Source organism: Falco rusticolus, chromosome 4 (genome assembly GCF_015220075.1).
Source record: "Falco rusticolus isolate bFalRus1 chromosome 4, bFalRus1.pri, whole genome shotgun sequence".
NCBI lineage: Eukaryota > Metazoa > Chordata > Aves > Falconiformes > Falconidae > Falco > Falco rusticolus.
In genome coordinates this window covers 99387960-99401626 of record NC_051190.1, presented here as the reverse complement: position 1 = coordinate 99401626, position 13667 = coordinate 99387960, and the positions used below count along the sequence as shown (strand labels likewise).

At 44.3% G+C, this 13667-nt stretch overlaps 1 protein-coding gene across 1 annotated transcript in view; it reads right to left on the bottom strand.

The window, feature by feature from the left end:
• Positions 1-3601, bottom strand: part of CPNE4 (copine 4) — a 244814-nt gene extending 241213 nt beyond the window's left edge. Inside the window, exon 1 of the mRNA XM_037386063.1 lies at positions 3471-3601. The gene's annotated coding sequence lies outside the window, so the exon portion shown is untranslated. The remainder of the gene's footprint in view (positions 1-3470) is intronic.
• Positions 3602-13667: the final 10066 nt, after the last annotated feature.

Below are 13667 nucleotides of genomic sequence, written 5' to 3'. Positions count from 1 at the left end.
GTAAACACAGAAACTACAATTGGCTCATTAGTGGTAAACACCATGAGGGTCTTCAGCTGCTCAAACCTGAGTTTACACAGAACAAATGCCTCTCACTGCCATCAGCTAGCATCAGTGGTGCATGCAACTGAACCAGCAAAGGACACTCCAGTTGCAACTGCCAGCAACAGCACAGCTCCTCAGGGAAGCACACCCTCTTACACAGAGGTTTTGCTGTCAGGCATCTTGGAAAAAGCTAAAACTGTTTAGCTACTCTTTAAAATTGTATGTTACAGTTTGTAAGAGCAAAAATGGACTTAAACTTTGAGTCATGAACACTTAAACCTCAAAGTTATCATTTTCACAGCAACCTCAGCACAGATCTTTGTAGACATGTATTCTTCATCCTCGAGTTAGAACTTCCTGCTTGCTTAAAGTCACCTTTCCGATGAAGTATGTACAGCGGATGATATTAAATTTTAGTTTGGATATTTATGTGAAGCGTTGCTGACTAATGGTTGCATCGGGAACCATAATGCTGACCACGGGCTATCTCACATTCAAATTCTCCACTCCAACACTCCATTAAGAGTGTGTTGTTTCTGCATGGAGTCTACTAGATAATTTTAAAACATTAAAATAACAAATCTAGGAAAAGGGAAGCTATGACAGCATAATCAAATACCAACATCTACAAAATATGCATGCAAAGACATAGAAAGCCATCTAACAGAAAATCACTTCATAAACTTTGAACATTGTAAGCCAACCACCGGATGCAATACCTAGAAATATCTTTATTTTATAGCATAATTCAAACGATCTATAGCAGACAAGGCAGACAATCCAGGTAGGATTGCCAGTCTAGACCTTCTCCCATCTGGCTTCAACTTCTTGCTCTTTCAGACTTCTCAAGTGACTCAGCAAGACACTTAGGAAAATATGAGGGATGTGGAGAGACAATCCTACCCCTATAAAGACAAATCAGCAATTACGATATTTCATTGCTAACTGCCATATAAATGCCTCCTGTAAACAGCACCGAACATGTAATACCACAATGTGTACTCCATTAGCTTTTCTGCTTATGGAGAGCTCCAAGCTTTGACATGCTGCTAAGAAGATAGTTTTTCTGTCCAAGGTACAAACATCCAATCTTAAGAGTACAATTACTTCATCGTACTCCACCTCACTTCAGTATTTTAAACTGGGGCTCATTTAAGCATCCTATTTTAGAAAAATCTCTCCCAAAAGATTAGGGGATGGACAGTTAGGCATGATAGCCCAGATACATAATGGCTACTGAGCTACACAAACCAATAAAGCTCTTTATATGCATATTAAAAAAATCTTTTTGAATGTTACCAACCGTTTGTCACTAAAGTTAAAAGTATTCAGGAAAGCAATTTGTGACAAAATCACAATTTAGTCACAAAAAACTCTAGCCCAGGAAAGCTGTTCAGCACATGCTTGAGTTTTTCCCATATACCTGTCCTTAAGGATATCTGGTACCCAAGCCACCAATGTGGCCATGAGGTTAACAGTACCAACACATGTCTCTACAGACACTGAATTTACATGCATGTATTCATACTGGATCATGGTCTTTGGGAACACCAGTACTGAAGTACTAACAGTTAGCTAACAGTTATGCTGGTATGCCCTAATTCAGAAACAATACCTGCTCTTTCATAACCAAATCAAATTGCTCCAAATACAGCAAACACACCTGCCCCACTAAAGATTATTTTAAGGCTATTTGAAACTTTCCAGTAATGTGCATTTGAACTCTACAGACCACAATACAGTGCCTTTTTCTTACTCAAAGAGCTAGACTGATGAGACTTTTGCCACCTGAAATTCCAAGGACCCAAGAACAAACTTGAGAAATGCCACCCCAAAGGAGTTCTCATCTGAAAGTAGGTACAACAAAAAAGTGTTGGGTTTTGGGGGTTTTTTTTGTTCCACTCTTCCCAAGCCTGGTCCTATATTGCTGCTATTTGAAGTGCAAGGAAGTTTCTATTTTATTTTACTTACTTTCGCACCTTAAAAAAAAAATAATTGACAGCAACTTTTGCAGTTGCAGCAACAAGAAAAGTTCCATGAACAACTGACTAGAATCCGTAACCCTGCTTACTAACAGGTATTTTAGGAACACAGAAAAAACAAAAACTACAATGACTGAATAGTCAGCTCATGCGTGGAAATGGCAACCTGCAAGCTTTTCTGGGTGCAACGCTCTGTTTTCTGTAATATTTCTGCATAATCATACCAGAAAGGATGCTCTTTAATGGAGAGATGACAATTACATGCATGCCTGTACATCTTCTGTTACAGCTGGGTCCCTGGTTCCTGGTTGGGACTTCTAAAGCTCAACTGCGACACAAGCAGTAGGGAATAAAACACATCCAGGAATGAAAACAGCTGATTTTACCTGGCACTGCCAGCAAAATACCTATGCATTTCTAGATTTCAATCAGTATCTTCAAAGGATGTCACTCATTTCTCTGTTTAACCAACAAGTTTGCTCTTCTTTTAAGGCAGATAAAACAGTTGTCCTGCTCCCTTAAGACATGTCAAGACTCCTTGAAGCGGTGCACCAAAACTAGTTTGACTCGAAAGTACTTCGACTGGACCAGTGAAAACAAGACCTAGATGCAAAGTTACCTAACGGAGCCCATACTGCACATCTACAGCCAGTTAGTTGTGTAACAAACCTCAGGACAATTTTACAGGTCTTAATCAGGCAAAACTCCCTGCTGATTTCCACGAGGGAGCTCTAATCAATCAGAAGCTGCAAGGACTGGATCCGGTTTTCTCCTTTGTAGTGAAAAGGTTTATTCTGAGCTACGAGAACGCCAGATTATATGAAGTCGGCAAGCCCGTAACGCTCGCTTTAATGGCATAAGGAATTTGCCCCGTTTAATCTACCGACCACAGAAATTAATCCCGTCGGCACTCTGCCTTTGGTAGCAAACGAACCGCAAACCCTAAACTGACATAAAATAACTTCACAAATAACGGAGCCGTTCTCCAGCTGCGACCCTCGTACGCCAGTTAAAAGACAAGACGGCGCGGGCGGCGGGAGATGCGCGGCTCTGCAAGTAAACTACATCACCTCTGGGTAAGCGGGGGAGCCCCGCGTCCCCGCCCGGGTTCCCCCTGAAGTTGCGCCGCTCCCGCGGCAGCCGGGGAGCTGCCGGCCGCAGCCGCTGGCGGGACGAGCGGGCACCCGCGACGCGTCCGCAAGCGGGCGGCGGCGCGGGGCTCCCCGGCTGCCGGTGTGCCCGCCGCCACGCCGAGACCGCGGCGGGAAGAGCCGGGCGGGCCGGCCGTGCCCGCTCCACGTGCGCCCCGCGCCAACGGCCGCCGCGCCCGGGTGAAGCCTCGCGCCGTAACCGACGCGCGCGGCCGGGGCGGCAGAGCCCCGCGCGCCCGTCCCGCCGCCACCCGCTCCCCAACTTCCCCTCAGGTTCGCCGCCCGCCCCTACCTGCCCGCCGGCGGCGAGCCCCCCGCGCCGGCTCCCTCTCGGCAGCTGGCAGGAGCGCCGTCCCTCCAGCAGGGCGAGCCCCATGTGAAGAGGAGCGAGGGAGCCCGGCGCCACCGCCGCCGCCGAGGGGAGGGGACGAGGGGAGGGGACGAGGGGAGGAGGCGGGCGCGCCCGCCCTGATGCGCCCGGCGCTCCCCCCGCGCGGTGCCGCCCCGGCCCCGGCGGTGCCGGAGCCGCGGAGCCCGCGGCAGCGCCCCCTGGGGGCCGCGGCGGGCGTGGAGCCTCCCTCGGCCGGCTCGTGCCCAGCCCCGCTCCCGTCGCCGGTGCCCGCCCAGCTGCCTTGGCCTCGGCGGCGCGGGGAGGCCGAGCCGCGGGGCTAGGGCGGGGCGGGTGCTGGAGCCGCTCCGCGCCTCTCTCGGGCGCATCTCCGCCCTCCCGGCCGGGAGCAGCCTGTTCTTCTCGGGGGCCGACCAGCAAACCTGATGGCCGGGCAGGAGCTGCGGTTCGCTGCGGCTGAGAAGCCCTGAGCGCGGCGTTAAGTCCAACCAGTATTTCCAGAAAGCCTTCTGGTTCAAGTTTAGCACCTGGTTAAATTCGGCCTGTAGCATGCACATGGCGGCAAGCAGCACAAATGCATCAGGGCCCGCAAGCCCATGGAGCAGCAGTGGCCTTGCAGGAGCGAGCAGGCTGGGCTGGTTGCTGAGGGGCCACCGCTCCTCCTGGCATCAGGGCTCTTGCTGATTCTGCAATGCCTCCCTAGATGACCTAACAGGGAGAAGGGATAGAATGGCCTCAGCTAAGCAGAAAAGAGTTCTTACAGTTAAAACACAGCACAAGGACCTGGGATATCAGGATTCACTCTTTGACTTTGCCCACCCATGGTGGCCATGCAGTACTTGATCTACCAAGCAGCTGTGGCGATGGCAAAGCGTGCTCCTGTGAAAAGCCTGGCTGGCTTCCCAGAAAACCTCAGATTACGAAGAGAACTGGATTTGCACTTGTCAGTTAAACACATGCCTAAATGTTTGTGGAATACAGCATCTTTGTGTCATAGCTTCCCATCTGTATAATCTAATTTCCACTCCCCACCTCACAAGAATCTGATGAAAAGAAGTTTATAGACGTCTCTGAGGCACACCGATTTGACAGTGATAGAGCTCCTGGAGCACAGCCACCGACAGAGAGATGCTGCAGTTGCATCCGTCCACCCCCAAATAGGCATAAAGATATATGCACAAAACATTTTGAAAAGAGAATATCTCCAGTGATGCAAATTTTCCAGGAAAGGAAAGGAGCGCAAAACAAGCAAATCAGTCTTATGCTGCGAATTTGACATCAGGTGTTTGCTGAGCCGGCAAATCCAGAGTACTGCTCCTGAGCACTGTGAGGTATGAAATAGAGAGCAGGCAACCAAACAAATTTGCTAGCCCATACCAGGAACACTCGTCACAAGACTTCCAAATTAAAAAGTATAACAACTGCTACTTGGGGTGTAGCTGAAATCTTCTGCCAGAAACCCCAGACTCTCTAATTAGAGACTTCAACATCATACTGCCACACGTTAGAAATACACACTGTAAACCTGGGTTTTTTCACAGTGCAGATAAAAAGCAGCATTTTACTGAGCATATTATGCAAAAATACTGCTAATCGGTAATTTGTTCACAGCACTAAAAGCAAAGATCAGTCATTCTATTTCTGCATCTACAGAAATAAACTTAATTTACTTTTATAGTACAGTGAGGTTTACACAAAACTCATTTAAATATCATTTACTGTAATAAACAGTATGATCTCCCTTGTCTTTTCTGCTTACCTCATCTCTGTTACTATTCTTGTAAAAGAAAAGTTGAGATTTTTTTCCCTTATGCACCTAGTGCATCATAGCATAACCACAGAACTAATCAAGCTCTCCAGAGAGCCAAGGTTTCCCTTAGTTTTACTTGGATCTCACAAATATTTTAGCTTAATAACAGCAGAACCATATTGTGCTGAAATATATTGGTGAAGCCACCAGGGAAAAAAATCTATGTATCAGTAGGTACTAGTGCTGTCCCAGAATAACTGTTGGGCAAGGCTGCTTGGTTCCTAGACTCTGCATGCTGTGTCATGGCTAGGAGCTGTGACAGCACACTGGATCTGCTTCCTGCTAGTGGGACACAGCCTCTCTGCACACCACGGTGTTGGATGTTCAGCTCCACTCTCTAGAAAACAGCAAGAAATCCAGGATGCCCTGCAGGAACGAGCGAGACCTCGCACATCCGTAGCTCTGGCAAGATTTTCACAAAAATGTATTTGTGGTCTAGCTGTAGACTGGTGCCTACCACTTAGGTAACCGATAGTAGGGACTGTGAGAGGAAGGAGCAGGATCCAGCCTCAATCTGCACTTAACTGAATCCTGATGAACACCAAGCGTGAGATTTCTGTTCTCTATCTTACGCTCCAGCCCTCAAATCATACATCCCATTCTGAGGCATGGATACAATAAGGGCCTTGAATATCACCTTTAGTTACATGTCCACACAGATAGATGCCTCGACGTTTCCTCTGCTTGCTAATATTACCTGCTAGTTTCCTGCTAGTATTGCTGAAGCACCCTTCACAGGGCACAGAACTGCTGAAAGTACCTGCGTCCTCCTGTGGGTGGCATCAGAATATCTTCAGTGGACCAAGTGTTGCTTGGGAAAGAAGCAGGAGGGAGAAGATACTCCTTGCCAACACCTAAGTATCATTGCAGTGCAGGTGCTGCTTTTGCTAAGAAGCTCCCATAAACCAGTAGATCCTTAAATTAAATGAATGATATAAAATAGTAAGAATTAGCACCGCTCCAGCAACTCTTTTAATTCTGATAAAGAAAGCTCTATCACACCTTGCGTCCACGCCCTCTACATGTTGCAGTTACCACAAGAGGAAGATGCAAATGTGTGATTAAACATCTCAGCTTCCACAGCTTCAGCAAAATCAGAACTTTATCACCACCAGGAGTAGTGTCACATCTTTTCATGTTGCCCTCAATGAGACAGTTACAAATTGATGAATATGAGTGAATCCCCACAGTCATCTGACAGGACACAGAAGTCTAAGTGCAAGCCAGGATATCAGAGGCTACAGATTTAAGATGTTCACTTGTAACCAGAGCAGGGTTGCTCTGTGTTTTTAAAATGTCATGTTACAACTGTCATGCTTGGGTTTGGTAGCTGTATAGATCAGGAAAGATCTTATTGCACTGGGATAAGTCAGTGCACACCCCGAAGCCAGTATGCACTTTCAAACACTCAAGTGCTAATGCGCAAAACTATATGGGTGTAACTACTGAGCAAATGACTATCTTACCTTCAGAGTATTACACAGCCAATATTTCTTAAGGCTAAGAAAGATAGGAATACAAAGCTCATTCTTGTGCTCATTTTAGAATACTTTTTTCAGAATTTCAGAGAGTACCTTGTACTGTTCAGTTGCCCATATGACTAAATTCCACAGCCTGACACCATAACCACAGCAAAGCTTAATCAGCATACGCCCAGAAACCATGACTGGTTGTAAATGGGGGAAAACAGGACCTTCAAAAACACATCAGGAAAAGCATTTGTGTTGGGTTTTTTTTCCTTTTATTTTCTTCCCCTTCTTTAAAAGCATTTTAACTGATAAAAGTTGGTGTTTGTTGGCTTTGCAAGTGCTGGTCTGCTCACTGAACATTTACACCAGACTCTTCTACCAGATGTGTACAAGATTTTGCTTAGGAACTTCATTGACACTGTTGCTTGCAAAAGGCCTGGACTAATTGCATTTGAGACCAAATCCTTGATCTCCACAATGACTAGTGAGGTAAGATCCCTTTGTTTTAAAGTTTATATATGTGAGAGAAGGCTGAGGTTAAAATCATCCACCTTCTGAAAACTAGGTTCTTTCAGGGTGTTTCCAGGATCAGAAATCACATATGCTGCCCTAAAACTCACCTCTGATCTATGCTAATACAGGATCAATTCCAGTTTTCCATTTCCTCCCATGAATTTATTCCTAACAGTTATTACACAAAAAAAAGCAAGATTGGTTCTCCTGAGATTATGATTCTGTATGTACCATAGTCATTGTGAGTAGGTGGCACAGACTAAGGGTTTTTATCTTGTCAGCAGTGTTGCTGTTCTTAGTTTTCTACACGGTCCTTGTGTGTGTCATAGGCACAATAGATACACATTGGCAGCTTTGATAGTATCAGAAAGGAGCTGATCTCCCAGTACAGGAAATCACCCTAAAACTCTCATTGTATTGGCAGCAGAATTTTAACCAACAGTTCCCAAGAGCCTCCACCAGCACATCATTGCCTTTAGATGGCTCAGAGCTACTAAACATTAGAGAAAATGAAAATGACATGGGAATTATAAAAAAAGAAAAAAAAGCAATAGTGAGTGGGGTTACAGCTATAGCTTGGGACCCAACAGTTTTACAAATCAACCAGGTGATCTTGTGATGCGTGGCAGTACCTGAACCCTTATACTGGACTCTCTTGGCTTCAATCCTTAATCACTCTGGAGTCCCTTAGCATAGTTTTGTGTCACCAAATAGCCATAAAGCTGATGCTATTGCTCTGTGTAGGACGTAATACTGAGTAATGTGAAAGAGGAGAAGGTACACATTAGCTTGAAGGCAGGCACTATGCTTTCTAGCAAAGCTCCTTTGGCCCTGCTAAGACATATCATCTCTTGCTGCCTGCCACTGCTGCATTACAGTCATTCATGCCATAGCAAGAATGACATGGAGTCTGAGTAGTGCCCAGCAGCTCCCAGGAGACAAAAGTTATCCCAAGCAAGACAATGACAAGCAATAACTGATGCAGAAATTACTGCCACTGACTTAGCAAGATCATATTATCTTCAGTTCCACCTGCTGAGCTATCCAACATCTCTGGAAAGTGACATCAAGTGAAAGAATTGGAAAAAGACAAAGATATCTTTGTTTCTCTAATAAAGGTTCCTGTTGAAGAAAACTATTGAAAAAGCAAGATAATCAAAGTAATAAGGGTTGAAAATTCTAAGGTACACAAAATCGCTTCAGCTTTTCCTGCCCAGCTTGCTAAGGGGTCCCCAAGCCATTTTGCCATGGATGGTAGTGTCGGCATCCCTATTGTACAATCTCACAAAGCCAGCCCTGCCTGGACATCAAGTCAATCAACACAGAATAAAAATAATCCTTCCTCTAGATAAAAAATATTTGTCACTGCCCAAAATTTAGGAAAGGAAAATTTAATCCTCCCTCATACTCCCCAGAAAACTCACAGGGGTTTTCTTGTGGCTACAGTGACAGTGGCCATCGGTGATGCCAGAGACATGTCCCATCTTGTAGCAATGCAATTCAGCTGCAACTGTAAGCGGACTGAAACGTAGAGCTTCCACCTGTGGATTTTAGGTCTTTAGTTCTGCTGATTTCAGTACATGCCTGTGTGATTCTGGCCTGAAGGCTTATTTATGAAGAACCATATAGGTCAGCAGAGATCAGCGTAAGCAGTTTTTATCAACTTGCAGAACTTGTGGCCACTGACACTGTAGCCACAAGAAAACTCCCTATATAGGTATATAGCTTCTCTATAAGCTCTGTAACCATATTCAAAAGACATTCAGCTACAGTTACTTTAATTTCATGCTAATTAGGTATTACAGAAATTAAGTTCACAATGTTAAGGTCAGGGCACTACTGCAGGTCCCACTAGTACCACACTCCCTACATTTCATGAGTCTCTGTGTTGTCAGATAAGTAGTTAGAAGAGGCTGTGCCTCTCTGCCACTACAGAATCACTATTTTGGCTCCATTTACCCCTATACACATCTTCAAGCCCCATACAAGCAGCCAGTATGGCCTTTCACTGGCCAATGGACTGGTGATGCAAGACCTACCCAACACGTAGGATGCTGTCATGGCATCTGGCAGCACCACAAACAGGCATTGGTCAGGGTATCATAGCCATACTGCCTTCCATATGGTGACAAGGGGTGCAGGAGGCAAGATAACAGTGCCTATACTATAAAGAAGCTGTTCGCAACCTTTTTTGTTATATCTGCACTTAATGTGGGTGAATTTAAAAGACAGTTAAAAATGTAAACAAGCTATATGAAGATCATGGAAAAGTGAAGGCAGATCACAGCATCTAGACAGAGGGATATTGGTTTAAAGTGGCATTGTGTTATTCAATAAAGTTTTCCTTATAGCAATGGTGGAACTGAGAGGAATTACAGTAGGCCTCATCTAATATACTTTGGTGATCATTTGGCAAGGATATGCTAATATAACAATACTTTTTCTCTTACCAGCCTCTTCTGTGTTTTGGCAGCCCGTATATTTTTTTTGTGCCCCCTCCACTGCCCCCAGAGAAAACCAGAGAATGAGGAAATGTCACAGCCTAAAACAAGCTGAGAATAACCCATCCATCATAGCCTTTTTTCTGAATGAAACATGACATTCCACCTAAAAATAAAGGCTCCATTTGACTGCATTTTGTTCATCCACTAGTTAAGACAGGGTAAAGGTTACGCCTCATACAACACTTTGTCCACACTATTGCCCAAATGTGTTCGGTCATTTGCCATTCTGGCTGCTTCTTGGCAGATTTTTAGCTACTGTGTAGCATGTGCATTTCTATCGCTCTGTCAAACAGCCATTGATTATGCCAGCCTCATGCTATTTTCCTTGGAAAACTCCAAGGCTTGTTTAACAATAAGTGCCTGTTGCTTTCTCTCAACAATTGGCTGAGAGAAAAAGCATCTTTTGTTAGAAATAATGGTTTGCTTAAAAACACCCAGCTCCCTTTGTGCTTAAGTTTCATACACAGCAGGAGGCTATCTCAGTGTATCAGTAATAAAAAGTCTCTACCGTCAGGGTCAGAGGTGTTTCTTTACAAGGTACCATGGTTCCTGGCAACACTTAGAGCCCTGATATCATAGAAGATATTCAATACCCCATATTCCCTGTAACCTACAGATGGTAATTTGTAATGTTTTTTACAAGAATATGAATAAGGAGCTACTGTACCAAACTGGAATTTACCAATAAAAGTACATTCAGAGCTTTTAAATATCTTATCTTCACCATTTAAAGGTGTAGTTAAGCCAATTCTCTATAATAAGGTAGTAGTCTGTGAAGGTAAAATCAGTTTTTCAGTGTCAGAACAGAAACCTCCTCTTACACATATACTCCAGACAAGAAACAGAGGAAAAGTGCAAGTTCAGTGTCTTCTGATGCAAAGCTTCTGATCACCCCTTCCCAGTCCAGTTCAGCACTGGTGTGCTAAACTCCCATGAACAACCAAATAGTTACAACTCACCTATAGGTTTTGAGCATAGAAAAGTACTTACTATTAAGAAGCTGCTCCTTATTCAAGAAAAGCATAAGCTTTACAGTTGGAAGTGTACAGTTATCCCAGTGAACATTTCAGACAATCTAGCAATCTAGATTGGGATGACCCCTGGACTTTCACAAGAGAGGCATAGAATTACCCCCAAAATGCCTGTGTACACAACGTTTTTAACATTTGGTTAGGGAGAGCTATAGCAAGGACAGGGTGAGGAAGATGTCAGATGTAAACAGTTGCCTGAGCCACTCTGCCAGCTTTTGTGGGTAGTGCTAAGACAAAGACTTCCCACAGTGGCAAGGGTAGAAGAGGTCTTCTGGGGTGATGAAAATATATGCTAAAAGCATTTTACACAAAAGGATACATTAAATGTGTTCTTTGCAATCATTTTAACTAATACCATCCGAAGCAGGATGCTATTTTCTCTCTTACCGCTTCTGCTAGCGACAGGAGAAGTGTTTTAGATAAGTGTGAGTGATGGAACTTCAAACAGAAAATAAAAATATGCCAAGTGAAACTAGAATAAGGTAACCCTTACAGGGAGATTCTTGTCCTGTAAGATTACAAGGGTGTTCTGCAGAATTTAGCAGGGATCAGTCACAACAAATCACATGACAAGACAAGGGCTTAAAAAAACCCACCCACTATATTTGTAACCACACTCTTCAGAACTTACGACTATTTAAAAATCTAGTTGTTTAGAAGGAGTGCAGCTTTTCATACAGCACAGCAAATCCCAACCCCTATCTGACAAGACTAGGAAGAAATTGTGCCTGTGTACAGGTTACTCTAGATTAATCACCTGCCCACCGAGGCAACATTGCCATTCACAAAGGTAAGATGTCAGAACAAGATGAAGCATGGGTCTGATTCAGCATGAAACTTCTTACATGCTGCTGCTTTAGGTTTTCCCCAAAGTGCTGACTTTTATCCTACCCGAATTTAGTTCATACAAAAGTATAAAAAAAAAAAAAAAAAACCAAAGGAAGAAAGAAAGATTGTCACCCTTCTTTCTTTAGGCTGCTGTGTGTGCATGTGTTTTTTCAGCCTGTGACAGGGCTTCCAAAAATGGGGTCTGTGATGTTCCAATGTTTCAGTCATTTTGCATCATAAATAAAAGGAGTGAGGAATCCTTAGATTTCCTACAGGAAGACTTTCCTTTGTAGTGTGGCTAACACTGCTGAGCTGATATTTTTCTGCATAATTGCTGAAGATGGAGGCCAAGGGCACTAAGATTTAATGAGAAAGGTTATCTCCTGGTGTGTCCCTTTTCAACGGCTTCTTTTTTCTTTTCTTTTCCTTTTTTTTTTTTTGCAAGTTAACAAAATATTTCCAAGAGTCTACCGTGATGCACCTGAACTGTTACCTGTGAAGAAGACATTCAACCATCTACTAAAGCATTTTTATATAGCACCTTGCTTAAAGTCAGAAATGTTAGCTGAGGTAGTAATTCATGACCAAAGGGAAAGGACGCATGTGCGCATCTGTGCCTCAGAGCAGTTCTATGCAGGAAGCCAATGGGAAAATTAGAAACTCATTGGTTTATCCTTTCTAAGCTTCTTTTTTATCTTCTCTGTACAGGTCCTGCCTTTTTTCATTGATCTTACCTCTGGCCCATCATCTGGGATTCCATTTTTTTCTCTCCTCTTTCCTCATCCCCAATTTACTGACTCTTCTTTTCTAGCTCTATTTCACTAACCTCAGGTTTGGGTTTATTTTCCTTTCCAAACAATATTTAGGACTACAAACATTATCATTAATGACAAATGTTATCATTTTATTAATAATCTTTCATTATGCATCTTCTATACTGCTGAAGTCAATTAGGAAAATAATTATCTTCCTGTGTCTGAGCAGCAAATTGGCTTAACTCCAGAAAAAGGTGTTCCCCAGAAAGGCTTCCCACTGAAATGTAGCTTATGACATACAGTAGCCTGAATGCTATGGATCCTATTTACTGAGCCCTAGCTAGCCACAGTCTATTTCCCATAGCAAATTCATCAGTGATGAATCACTCAGTCCAGCAGCTCCTGTCAAAAGATTTGCACTTTCTTACTGGAGGGAAGCCTACATCATGTTACCCACAGACTCCCCTCAAGGGTCATCATTAGCTAAGAAAGAGCTTATTATTTCTTATATGCCATACTCTAGCCAAATGCAAATCAGCTACTGAAGTCTTTCTTGGTCCTTGGAGGCCATCCAAACCACCAGCCCTGACTGCCCCTGCCTAGCCTCCCTGGGGCTCTCCTCACCCTGCCCACTGTCCCAGCATCCCCAGGAGCACCAGATCCTGCCCCAGAAATGATGCAGCAAGGCCAGCCTCCAGTGTCCTACAGCCCTGCCTGGTCTGGCTATGGACCCCACTGACCTGGGTCCACATCCCGTCCCATCCCTGTCCACAGTGAGGTGTCTGATGCCCAGGGGTGGGGCTGACCTACTCTTCACTGGGATGGTGTGATGGGCCCTGGCTGCCCTGCAAAGTTCTTTTGAGTCCCGGTCTGTTAGGGAATAGCTGGCCCTTGCAGCACCCTGACAGTAATCACTATAAAACCTGTACATGTGAGACTCATTGGAAGAGTTGGTAACATGGATACTGACAGCTAAACAAAAAATCCCATTTCTGAGCATGAAGAACAAGAGATTCTCCTCCCAGAGAGGAGTGAGTGAAGTATTTGCCACAGCTATGAACAGAAATTAGTATGGATCACAAGGAAGAAATAAAGGGGACCAACTGAATAGGATAACAGCAGCATGAAGACATTGCAGCCATCATCCCTCCTCTTGCTCTCATTTGGTCCACTTTTTATTCTGGACTGCATCCAGTGAGCTTCCCTCCCAGTTCTGTAAAGTCCACATTT